This window comes from Glandiceps talaboti, chromosome 2 (genome assembly GCF_964340395.1).
Source record: "Glandiceps talaboti chromosome 2, keGlaTala1.1, whole genome shotgun sequence".
NCBI classification, from domain to species: Eukaryota; Metazoa; Hemichordata; class Enteropneusta; family Spengelidae; genus Glandiceps; species Glandiceps talaboti.
Genome location: NC_135550.1, coordinates 9,998,040 through 10,010,611, shown reverse-complemented (window position 1 = coordinate 10,010,611; position 12,572 = coordinate 9,998,040). Strand labels below are relative to the sequence as shown.

General features: G+C 35.5%; 1 protein-coding gene across 1 annotated transcript in view; it reads right to left on the bottom strand.

The window, feature by feature from the left end:
• The window catches only part of LOC144452788 (calcineurin subunit B type 1), a 39,361-nt gene that overhangs the window by 9,241 nt on the left and 17,548 nt on the right, over positions 1-12,572 (bottom strand). The window lies entirely within an intron of this gene.

Sequence of the window (12,572 nt, the reverse complement as noted above, 5' to 3'; positions counted from 1 at the left end):
GGGGAAAGAAACCAGGTGTTTTAGGGTGATACCTACATCTTAATTTTGAATCTCGGTCACCCTTGACACTAAACTGGGACATGCCCTGAATAAACTCTGAAAGAAGAAAAGAAATATGAAACAAAGTAGATAGTTAAAGACAGAGACAATCATGCTAAAAGCATTCATATTTTTGGGGGTTTTTCGTTTTCTTGTTGTGTATTTTTTTAATGAGAACAAAAAAATAAATAATCATCTAAACACTTTGCATAAGATTGATTGATTGATTGATTGATTGATTGATTGATTGATTGATTGATTGATTGATTGATTGATTGGTGTACTAACAGCTTGCATACAAGAGCTGATCATCCTTTACCCATGATTGGGGAACAAAACTTAGAATCTGACACTTGCATGCCAAACCTGTTTTTGTCCCAATCTGGGGTATACAACTTGAGAAATGCTCTCTATGTTGCAACGTAAGAAGGAAAGGTAGGTTTCCAGCCAGGACAAAGTGCAGCCGTGTTTACGGACTTCAAAGAGTTTTGCGTGGATTATGATCAAATACTAAGTACAGAGCAGTTAAGGGTGACACACACATACAAAGATAGGGGGAGAATAAATTCCATACCTTCAGTGTGTAATTTGTTTACTTTGAAAAATGACACTTTAAGTGGGTGCATGAAAACTGCTCTGAGTGGGTAGCTTCAACAGCCACACATACATGTACACTTATGTACATGTATGCATGCACTTGAAGTACCACGCATTCTCTGATCAGAATTACACAAAATCAAATTTGCTGCTTGCTTTGTAACCTTGTTACATTTGTCAATGTAAATTATGACAGTGTAACCTTGTAAAAAGACACAGATAGCGAGAGGTACACAGACATGACTTGCAATATGTCCTACAGTAATAGTATTGTAATAAAATATATAAGGCTTAAACATCAACAAAGCAAAAACATTAATCTCCTGCCCTGTAAGCTATCCTGACTATGTGATTTTAAATCAAGGTGATGGAGCTATTGATGGACGAACATTGATTTAAAAAAAAAAAAAAAAAAAAATTGTTCGGAAAATTTCAATATTAAAGGTAGAAAAAACAGAAATGAATTGCTTCTGCATACAATATCATTTATCATGAATAAAACATTCTTCTCTTGATCTATACCTTGCATGTGTAGTAAAAAGGTATACAACTATTCATCCAATTGACTGATTCCTGAACTGCATGTACATGTTTCTATGAAACACAGGATGTAAGTATTTCTACGTGACAGCTGTATTCAGGCTATCCAAAATGAAGATATCCAACCATTTGTTTTGTAATGCTCTCGGGGCAACCACCATCCAGGGAATACGATGCCATCATCTTTACCATTCTGGCAACACTTTTTGAAAGGTCATCATCACTATTTAATCCATTACTTCACTATTGGGAACCCGGCTTTTTTTACATTATGAAGTCATATACCTATTGCTAAACCACACACACAAGATAATGACATTTACTCCCATAGAATTTCCACTACTTTTCATGATTGAGATATTTCCATCTACACTGATGACTGTCTGAACCTACACCGATGACAACAATGCCTACAGGACGATTTAAGATATTCATTTCACCGTAAAATACTTGGTGCTAGACTTGTTTCAACTGACTGATAACACTAAAAAGTGGATGTGCCTGTGGAGACGTTTCTTTTACAATGGGGAGTTATGTATGTGCTTTGCTTTCAGTACAGTAAAAGTCCATTTATATGCTGTTGAGTAATAGTTGCAATGGGGAAAGAGGCTCAGGTGTTATGGAGACTCACCATCTTTACTAATCAACGCTTTAACAAATTTATCTATAACTCACTCTACGTGAAAATTTGATATTGTCAGAGTTGGTACAACAATCACCTGTCAACATTACCTACTGTAACTGTGTAATCAGAAATCGTTTGTAACAATATCGTAGACTTCAAAATGCACCAGCGCCATTTCCTCTTTTTTTCTGTGTCTTATTTTTTTCTGATACAATTTCGCTTCATAACGTAACTTGAATGACATACTAATGTTCACACGTCATACAACATTTTTATATCATGCAAATATCTCAATTGCTGTTGAGGATGAAAATTTTCAGTTTATGACGACTAGCTACATAATGTTTCTTTCCGAAAGAGGTGGATCCTTGCTCTAAATCTGAAATGTCTCTTTACGCAAGGCACAATTCACTTAAAATTAGAATAAACTGTGAAACAACTATTTTATTGAAGTTATTCCACATGTCTTGAGTGAAGCACATGATGAGACCTCATTTTGTATTACAAACTTGACAGTGCTGATGGGACATCAACAAAAATTTTGGAGTCATTTTAAAATAATTTTTCAAGCCTGAGAGTATCAATTTTTATTCACAACTACATTTATATAAACCCAGAGCCGATGAACAATCATTTTCACATACTGAAATAAATGTACTGGAAAACTATGAGTGATTTGATTTCTTTTGTAAACATAAACATAAACTAGTACTGAGATACATGCATACTGAAACAACATAATTCTTTCCCCTGTACATCCACTAAGATCCTCAGACAGGTGTCATAAAAGCAGAACTGACCGATACTAGTGAATTCTACAGTGTGTTTTAAAGAACTGAACCTCTGTGGCTGACAATGAAAGGGTTGCAATGTGTTTTTTACTGCACCTCTGTGAGGCTGGCAGTGAAAGTGTTACAATGCGATTTAAAGGTAGAGCTGAACCTCTGAGGCTAGCAATGAAATGTTACTGTGGAAAGACCTTTATGCTACATAAACATGTACTATATACTGTGACATTTATGATGAACCTTGTAATACTCTTCACCTTGTCACCATGACACCTACATGTAGCATCAGATACAAGAGCTGTGGTAATTTCTATTCAAATCACTACATGTATGCCATCTTTTTATCACATACATGTACATGCATACTACACAAAATCCTACACAAAATCTCAAAATATTTATCCCCTCATTAATACTACATTAAGTTTCAATAATCATGCCATTTGCATGACACATCCTCTTACATTTAACACCATGGCATTTATCAAACAGGAAATACTCAAGACAAATTTAAATACACGGTGTCTCTCGGAGTCTTTCAATTCTCAACCTTCCCTCAGTTTATTACAAAATTGAAACATTCAACACAGACATGGAACGTGTTTGTTTTTCTATAACTGTACAGTATGATGGTATAATTACACACTGCAGTCACTCTACACAATGGTATGATCACAGATAAATATAATATAGATGGGGAAAATTAATCATATTTTACTGTCCTACAATTCATCTCCTATAACCACTTTCAAGATAATTACCCAGATACAATCATTTGGCAGTTACTATACAACACCTCACTAGGAAGTCCACTCGGAGTCGGAACAAGTAAATTGTTCAATGTTTGAATTTGATGACACGACCTGCTCCTAAGACCTATGTAGCCACAAGCAGCACCTGTGTCCTATATATTTTCAAGTAAATATGTGTAGAATCATTGGAAACATCAACCTGCATGTATTACAGTTTAATGATCATGAAGATTTGCATTCATTAAGCTTGAAATTTATACTTTGATGATGGAGTAGAAACACGTACAGGTGGGGTGTGTCATATCAGAGTTGAGTTTTGATGAAAATTAGAGTATTTACATGTTTATACAATCAATGCGTTACATTTTAGTCTGAGTGGAACATACATAGTCTTGATAAAGAAAACATGTCTAACACACTCATAAAATTGTCATTTTCATGAAATGAAATAAACAAATGAGTTAGTCACATCTACAGGGGGGGGGGCAGATTTTTTATTAATTACTATAAGCATTGGAACACATACGAACATTTGTAATTCAAAATAAATTAGACATTCATGTAATTTTCAAAGACCATACATACGTGTGGAACCCCAATGTTCATTGTATGCATGCATATGATGGATTACTGGTCCAGTATAATAACTGCAATAAGGTCACCAATAAAATTTCATTGCTCATTTTTTTTTCCCATGAAGGTTATAACCCCTTGCCATGGCAACCAGAACATCAACTAGTGTCATATGTATAGAATTATTGATGAGTTCAAGAAGAAACGTGTAAATATACCCCAAATGGCAAACCACTTTCTATAAATCTGAACTTCATGTACACTTCCTGTCATGCTATTCTGAGTACAGTATTCATCAGGTGCGTACATGTATGGTCATACACTTGTAACAATGTAGTAAGCACTTGCCTCACAACGTCTCTATGAATTTTTTTTTTTTTTTAAATAAAGGAAAATGAATAAGAATCGAAATAATGAAATGGTGCTGTGACAAAAACATATATCTTGAGATTATGATGCATGTGTATGGTTCACCATGGAGAGTCCTTGAACACTACCTGCATATGGTCGTTCTTACTGGCTTCACACTGTATTGGTGGCCTCATCAATGCCTGCTGAGTATACTAAACCATATGCTATGACAGATAAGGCCCTCACATCGTTTCACTTTCTATCTCGACACTTTATTGTGACAAGAGACAAGATTCAGTTGCCACGGCAACGGTGTAGGTATCTCATCAACACTTAACCTGAATAGGTGACACCTGCAAGACATATAGTTGTAGTTGCATCAAAGTAGGGTATACGTGTATATTATACAGGTATCTCTGAATGATAACAAGTCGTTTCAGTGGCCTCACACACTAGCTTCATTTACATCTCATGTCAGTCTCCAATCACAGACAAAACACTGCATTGGAGAAGTGTATGTTAGGGCAATAAAACTAATTAATGAAAGAACGGCTATTTCCTGCACACCTTAGTACACCAACCATGTATCGATGACAAATATTATACATTTCCTGTATTTTCAGAATTAATCAACTTTCCCTGTATTGTATGGCGGGTTTTCATGAATATCATTTGTATAACAGCAATGCATAATGAAATATTATATGCACTGACTACTTTTGATATATCGCGTTTTATAGCGAATGTATTGAAATACATGTAGTGCATTATGTTAATCAAGTCATCTAATATTTATTATCAATGTGAGTTCATCAAAACCCCAATGTATCCTCCCAGCCAAATTTGACGTGCTGCTGTCAGTGCTGATACAGTAATTTCTAGTGACACATCATATTTGGCGTTCCCTTGCCTATATCTCTTACTATGCGGTGACTTGCAAGAAAACATAGTTTTATCATTTTGAGCCACTTTTCCATCAGCAGCCTCACTAATAAATTCATTTGAGAAGTTATAAAAGACTAAATTATTTGTTGTTGTTGTTATTGTTGTTTTCTATTTTGAATATTGTGAGAGTACAAATGGTATTTGCTGTTTATTTACTAAGAATACCTCTATAGATTATGTTGTGATTCCTGACATGGTAAAGTAAGATTATCATACTGGAATGACACAAACGCACAAAAAATGTCGATGAAAGTGAACAAATAATATGACACAATTCCATGACACACGAGTGAAAGTGTGGCGTACTTGGGGTATTTGCACGAGTGCTTGCAGTGTTCCCTGCGACCGTACTGTCAAAAGCATAGCAGGTGAAAGTGCAGCAGGAAACACTGCAAGTGCAAGTGCAAATACCCCTGAGTATCCACACTGGAACTCACGTGGCATAGGGCTGTGTTATTATCACATCTGCCTATCTGAAACGGTGAATTTCCATAAAAATCATACACCGCAATCATGCGATTTCGTGTGTAGCAAACGAGTGTCCTCATTTGCATATCATTTGCATGCAGGTACGCAATAATGTTTTCGATATTGCACTGCAGTGAAAACACCACTAGTATGCGCGCACAACAGAGCGAGTAATCTCTGGCACACATGTAATGATATACAGTATGATATTTTGTATGTGCTGAAATGTAATACATGTTTTAATAACTAAATTTCTCAGTTGGTTTATAAAATACTTCAAATAGATGACAGGACTTCACAAAGCATATCTGTATGACTTCATGTGTTCTGACATGCCTCAACATACACTTGGAATGACAAATCTTTTGTCTAATTTGAATATGAACATTTGGCATATTTGACAGTCCAGTGACGTGTCTTAATAATCCATGTCATCTTGACATTGTCAGACAGAAACATCTGGAATACTTGAGTTGAAGGTCGTAACTGTCATGGGCAATCTACAAGTTCCTCATCTAAAATTGATTCTACAAGATGTCATATTTTGATGAAAATTATAATTATATAAATTCAATATTCATTTTCCACCATATAAATATTCACTTGAATAAAAATGTTAGTCCCATATGGCTGTTTGCACCTTTGGGTCGGATGTTTCTGTAATTGTCACATTGGGCAGATTACCGTTATCCTCATAAGCAAATATAATACTCATATTGGGACTGAAATACAGCAAAATTGGAAACTTTTCGCTAGTGACTTTTTCCCTTACTTTGCTTCAAAACAAAAACATGAAAATAAGTAGTGGCTAAAATGTCTCTTTATACACAAACCACAGTGCACCAGGCTTCTGTAATTAGCAAACATTAGTCTTTGGGAACGAGTTGAAGACGGAAAAACTGCAAAATTGACTAGCGGCAAAAAGTACCTAGATTTATGTAATACTACTAGCAAGTATTCCACACTATGGGCAAGAAAGACAATTTTCATTATGGGTGTCAAATTTTATACTGTAGCAATATTTAATAATCACAATTTACACTCACGGTCAAAAAATTTCTTGGAAGCAAATCCTTCCTACGTTTCAACTTTGAAGAAATTTTTTGAGTGTAGGTAGAAATTTTCAATAGTAGAAAATGAACCCAGAGTCTACGAACATTCAATCTTGTATTTAGACAAACACATGTATGTCTTCTAAATATAAAGAACATGTTCACTCTTTCACACGCCAATATGACACTATAGCCTCTGGGTCAGAAAGCTACATATTACTTGGGTTATTTTATGTCATTATTACCTATCAAATGACAAAATGTGTGGTGGTATTATTACAATGACTACATCTTTGTTGTTTATGTGTTTAGGTTCTCAATGTACTGGAGTGGGATGTAGAGGAGGAAGGTGAAACTGTTTTCATAAGCATGTATTGTGAAGGTGTAAAGTAGCCATGAATTCCAAGTATTCAAGAACAGATAACTATCACTGAATACTGCAATTCCACTAAAAAAAAATTTTGTTCACCAAACTTGGTGTGTGCTGTCACCATCTTGTACTATGTAAAACGATAGAAAGTTAGGCTTAATATAAAAAAAAAATGGGTGGTTCCAATTACGCTCAATTTTAGAATAGGTGGGGTAGGTAGATTTTTTATTTTATTTTTTTATACATTTTTTTTCATATGTGAGTGTTTAGTTCAGGTAGTTATGTTTTTCGTTGTTTTCCAAATGGTCTCTGTGTTATTGGTTTCTTCTCATCTGATGTACAGCAGTTTTATATTGCCTTTTTAAGTTGAAGTTAGTTTCCGCATCCACTATTTCTGGTGAGAATTCACAATTTTCACAATTGTATTATTTTTTTCTCGAATACGTCAACAAAGTTCAGGGTCGACAGTGAAAAACTAGGTGGGGGGGGGGGGGGGGTTTCAGCGTAACCGGAACCAAATTTTTTTTATAGGCCTTACCACATATAGTGTGGAAGTGTAGAAAGAGGGGGATCACTGTGTTCCTAATTCCTGTACAACCACAGTAAAATTTGCTGACTGTGGAAGACAGAGTTCCCAGCTACTGTGCATGGCTACATTATACACAACACACACACACACACACACACACACACACACACACACAAACACACACACACACATACACACACACACAAACACACACACACACACACATGTTCATATAATACATATACCTGCTTCCCTTTACACATACGCCACTGAATATTATTTATGACCATTTCATAAAACTACATCATAAAACTGGTACTTGCAGAATTCCATCAATACAGCAAGAAGCACACATAATATTTCGAAAGCTCTTGGAGTGTATCTGGGCAGCTTTGTAGGAGACATATTGACATATTCATTGGATCTCTCTCTACACTGATCAATTCAAAGTATGATAATGAGAAACGTGTTTAGTACCGTATTTGCTAAACCGTATAAAAATCAAACACTATAAAAAATCTATATTGGAAAGGAGATGCAAGGTGGAAAATATTGGCTCCACGCAACATCATAAATGATAAAATACAGACGTTTTAACCCGTTCTGGCTGATATCTGCGGATATCTGATCCTCTATATTAATAGATAATTCGCTCAGGATTATATAATACTAATGTTGAATTTTAAAATGTTTAGTTTATTTTCTTATTAACCACTCAGACTTGAGCTCAGCTTATAGAGAAAACCCCCACTTGAAGAGATCCTCCTTTCAGGCCTCTCAAAATAGCATGTGAACAATTCATGGCACTCCATAATCCTCCAGTGTGTGACATCGATAGCAAGCTGTCCTACCTGTTACAGTTATTTATACAGCTGTTCTTTGGCCATATTTTCCAGTGTACAGACAGAAGGAACTCATGAGCCATGCTCAATTGTTGACTGCTAACAAGATATATGCATGAACGCATCAGTGCAGCATTTTATAACTCAGAGTTCTCTGTGACAAAAATCAATGCCGTAAACAGCACAGGATAATCAATCACACTGCTACATATATGCAGTCTTTTCCTTCTTTCCACAAAGAGAGTGTCAAAAAATTCTCCTTCCCCCAATTTACTATTTTCAAACATCTACTGACAACCCGCAGTGTCCTATATATTCTTCAATGATGGCATGGGGTTGCTGACATGATGTCTTTAGCTTGGTGGTCATGCGGTTGTTGAACTCTAGAATAATTTTCAGGAATTTATAAAACCACACTCGCAGGGCCCCACACAGATAAATGATGAGCACATCAATGACACTGCCAGCGAGGAGCAATTTTTCATTCTATGTCATTTTTTTTCATGTAAAACTGTACATAGCTGCACTCATATTTTCCTCTCAAGTCTGTCCTACATTTGCTCAATATAACCTTGACTGATATTGCTTTTTATGTATGCATATCATTATCATGATACAAAAATTTATATTGTAATATTTTTCGAAGTTTTAAGTAATACAATCTTGAGTTAGGTAGTCTTTCACCACAGTTCTGCAGCTTGCAACATTGCAGGTGAAAGACTTCAGAAAAATTTCAGCCCCCAGTTTGGGCTATGTTAAGTCAAATTCAACTGAAAGTCTATTTCTTGACTAGAGTATTACGGTAAATATTTTTTGTATATAACTGCATTATGTATATATCTATACTAAACTTTGTTGACACGCAAGAAATGGCTTGATTTTGACATTCAGCATCAATGCAATACCATTAACACATTCAACAGTACTATGATGTACTATAGGGTGCACTTTCTGTGACAGCACATTTACCTTTCTGTGCTGTAAATGTACAGTGTCTATTTTGTAGCATATTTCGACATTTGACCTTAAAAATAAAGGTCAAGCTGCCAATTCTCATTAGAGAGCATAAATTCTGATTCGAGGGCATTCAATCCTAGGAGTTGGGGTATACAGAAACACAGACAACATCTATTCCTTTAGAATGGCCTTCAAGCAAGACACAGAACATTGTCACTGCATGCATCACAACCTCCCTCCCATCCCCCCAAGTTTGGGTCACAGAAAACATCTATATGCATACATGTATGTATGTGTCAGAATTTAAGTTCCTTGGCATTGTGCAAAGTTCAAGGTTTTAAATTGTAATACATGCTGGCAACCAGTCTGCCCTACATGAATGTGATACAAGTACAGACAAATGTTACCATACAAGTCACCATAAAAATAAACATGCCACAATTTTATGTACAGTCTACCTTTAGTAAATTCTTACAGTGAATAAGTAGCATAGATGTAACATGTCATATAAACTCCAACTATTCACAATCACAGCTGTGATGATAAAGACCCATGTTAGATTAGGATTTTGGTGTTAATAGAAAAAATTTGTCCCAAACACAACAATGATCGTGGTTATAAAAATTGTTTTTGGCCTACTTACAGGTTAGATAGTTGGATAACAGTACTCATGAATGTAGGTTTATACAAGGAGGCGTTTCCCTTGACTGTCGACAGTCGCTCGCGCCTTTTTTCCTACGTTTTATCTAAACTCCGATCCGGCGCAACACTAGTATAATCGCAAACTGATATTGAGGGCCGAAGGCCTGAATGGTCGAGGGCCGAAGGCCCGAGCGCCTTCGGCCCTTGATATCAGTTTGCGATTAGACTAGTGTTGCGCCGGATCGGAGTTTAGATAAAACGGAGGAAAAAAAGGCGTGAGCGACTGTCGACAGTCTAGCGTTTCCCCCAACAGTTGAGTGTTATGAAATGAACAGAAACATCATTTCTGAATATATATATAACGTGTTTGTCCTTGATTATCAACACTAACAATGTACATCATTACTGTCATCCAAGGTGTTACTTTTATATCCAGCTGTCAACCAAAACAAATTCAGTTACTGCTTCATTTCAACATGAAATTCACTGATTTCATTTCATGGGTTGGTTTCATTGATCTGTCAACATATCTCCATGCATGGCATTGCAATTTGCAGCACAATAAACCAAACTCAAAGAAATAATATAAGTAATAAAGTAATAAAGTAGTGATATGTTTAGTGTTTTTTTTCTGAATGCAAATAATTTTTTGATTGGACTGCTACTACGTTTGTACAAGTATTGAACAATTTCCCCACTAAACACCAAAATTAACATCCTTGCCAAGTAGCATGGGTATCAAGTTAACTATATACTTGACTTCAACAACAAACATATACATGCATACATACATACATACATACATACATACATACATACATACATACATACATACATACATACATACATACATACATACATACACACACATAAATACATACATACATACATACATACATACATACATACATACATACACATACATACACACACATACATGTATATAGTCAATCAGAGAGATAGACTGACACATTATACACACATGCGCATGTATGTAGTCAGAAAGAAAGATAAACATAAACACACACATACATTTTGTACATATGCATATATTCATATATATATATGCACAAACACACTCTATTATACTAACAGTACAAGTAACCTTAGTTCAGCTGTATATCGTGTAATTCTACACTTTACACCACATGTGTTGAAGACTTGACCCATGACCACAGTTTTCCTGCTCACAAAATAATGATCAACTCGTTATATTTGCACACACAAAGAGATTTCATTGTTTAGATGATAACTTGCTACCATTTTCAAGAATTCCTGGTCACCACTTTTATAAAACCTAGTGAGAACCCTGTACTCCCCTTTCTGAAATTTGTTGACAGAATGCAGTTATGTTCTCAGACCATACAGTAATGGATACTCCCTATACTACTCAGTATCTCCTGAACAATAAAAGTCAATACACTTATGATCAATCTGACATTGTTAGTAAAATAATATAAAAGCAGGATTTTTTTTTTCCCACTGTATTTTTTAATCTATACACGCAAAACAGATTTCTGAAGAGTTTTAATACTCGACACAAGACAACGAATTAATCATGTCATTAAATCTTTTTTGAGAAAGAATATTTATTATTTCTAAAATAATACAATGTACCAGTGCTTTCTGGGTGCAGTAGATCAAAAGACAGAAATGTTGCACCATTATTTATTTTTCATTAAAGCCACATTACCCGGCACTTGAAGTATTGACATGAGTACACATAAAGAAAAGTGCATTAACGAACCCCGTCATCTATTAGTATTACTTGTCATAGCTGGACGTCTTTGTTACCTTCCCAATTACAATTGCATGACATTTGCAAAAATAAAGGTTGTTATGGCAAAATTGTCACTCTCATTTAAGGTCAAAATGATGACGGTCGAATACGGCAATGCAGTTTAAGACTTTGCGTCGTTTAGCCATGATAAAACTTCACGGTAATACCTTGATGTATGGACTCACACTTGACATTTCAAAGCCAGGAATAACAATTTGTTACAAATTCCTGTCTTGCACTTTAAAAAAAAAAAAATAATTCAACAGTTTTATTTAGATTGCTTTTTTGTGCAATTTTTTCCTACCTAAAAGACTTCGAATAGAGAATTAAGGCTCATTTGGGCAACTTCAACATGTTGCTAACTGAAATTACACATCTTTTTTGGGGGGTCATGTTGTTTGATGATGCATCACTTCACATGCAAATGATGCCCTATCAATCAACTCCTCTAACCTCTGATAATCGTGGCATCTCATCAGGTAGCTACGGTAAACTGCATGATTTGCATCACTATGGTAACTGATTCTGATTTACATCGCGGTGACACAAAATTAAAGTGTTAATAGCTGAAGCTAAAAAAGTGTTACGATTTCACATCAGCTAAAACGACAAAAGAATCCCTTTTCCTTCAATGTTATGAGTTGAGTTCAGCCGTAGTTGTGGTTCTGACTCGTCAACATAGTGCCTTCACACTCCTGAGGCCGGCTGTCATTTGAGATGAC